Here is a 1,006-nt window from a genome sequence, read left to right as displayed (position 1 = left end):
ACACCAGTCCCTGAGTGCAGGCACAGCTTACACCAGTCCCTGAGTGCAGGCACAGCTCACACCAGTCCATGAGTGCAGGCACAGCTTACACCAGTCCCTGAGTGCAGGCACAGCTCACACCAGTCCCTGAGTGCAGGCACAGCTTACACCAGTCCCTGAGTGCTGCCCTGGGGATGCTCTGCAGCCTCTCAGTGTCCTGGCAATGATGGAGTGCTCGTGTGCCCTCAGGCTCTTCCAGGGCTGCTGCAACCTGCACAGGGCAGGGCCGGCCCTTTGTCCCCCCACAGCAGCACTTTTTAATATCCACTGTATTCCACATGGAAGGGAGCTGTAGAGACACTTCCTTTTTATGTTTAAATAGAAAAACCACTTGAAAGTCTGTTAGATGTTTTTTAATTAAATAAAACTAAATTATTTTTTTTTAAGAACGAGGCCAGTCATGGACAAAGCTATTTTATGACCTCCTTCAACGCTGAACCCAAAGCAGGGTTTGTAAACGTGGTGGGTGGGAAGAGACAAATCCAATAGAAGGATGCTGACTATTTGGGATTTGAAATTCTATTTTTAAGCTACTCCCCTTGCTCTCCCCCCTCTCCCAACACGTACTGGCACAAAGCATCACATGAACACTTTGGTGGAAATTTCTCTTCCTTTTCTTGTGTTAAACCCCTGTGACTTCAGGAAAGTCCAAGCTGCCCATTCATTTTAATTTGCTGCGTATTTTTGAATTCTCCATAGATTTCTTTCTTTGCAAATACCTATAACTTATAAGCTAAAGTTTTATTTTTGCAGAAAGTCTGCTGTTAAGCTATGCTGATTTTTTTGTCCTGATCAAATAGTGTTAATTTCTACTACTACACTGTACATGGCCAGGAGTAGTGTAAAAAAGAGTGTGGTAGTATTTTATGTGCTTTAAACACTGACAAAGATATAAAGAGAAATGCATATACAAAGTTTTACTTTCCTAATAGGAACACTGGCATTAGCAAATAGTATGTTTGAACCA

At 43.1% G+C, this 1,006-nt stretch overlaps 1 long non-coding RNA gene across 1 annotated transcript in view; it reads left to right on the top strand.

The window, feature by feature from the left end:
• Positions 1-206: 206 nt before the first annotated feature.
• LOC114068741 overlaps positions 207-1,006 on the top strand; it is a 1,470-nt gene continuing 670 nt past the window's right edge. Inside the window, exon 1 of the long non-coding RNA XR_003573657.1 lies at positions 207-890. This is a non-coding gene — a long non-coding RNA (uncharacterized LOC114068741). The remainder of the gene's footprint in view (positions 891-1,006) is intronic.

Source organism: Empidonax traillii, unplaced genomic scaffold, assembly GCF_003031625.1.
Source record: "Empidonax traillii isolate 1590-97213 ecotype Southwest subspecies unplaced genomic scaffold, ASM303162v1 scaffold1119:size178550, whole genome shotgun sequence".
In the NCBI taxonomy this organism is placed as follows: domain Eukaryota; kingdom Metazoa; phylum Chordata; class Aves; order Passeriformes; family Tyrannidae; genus Empidonax; species Empidonax traillii.
This window is presented reverse-complemented; position numbering and strand designations above follow the sequence as displayed.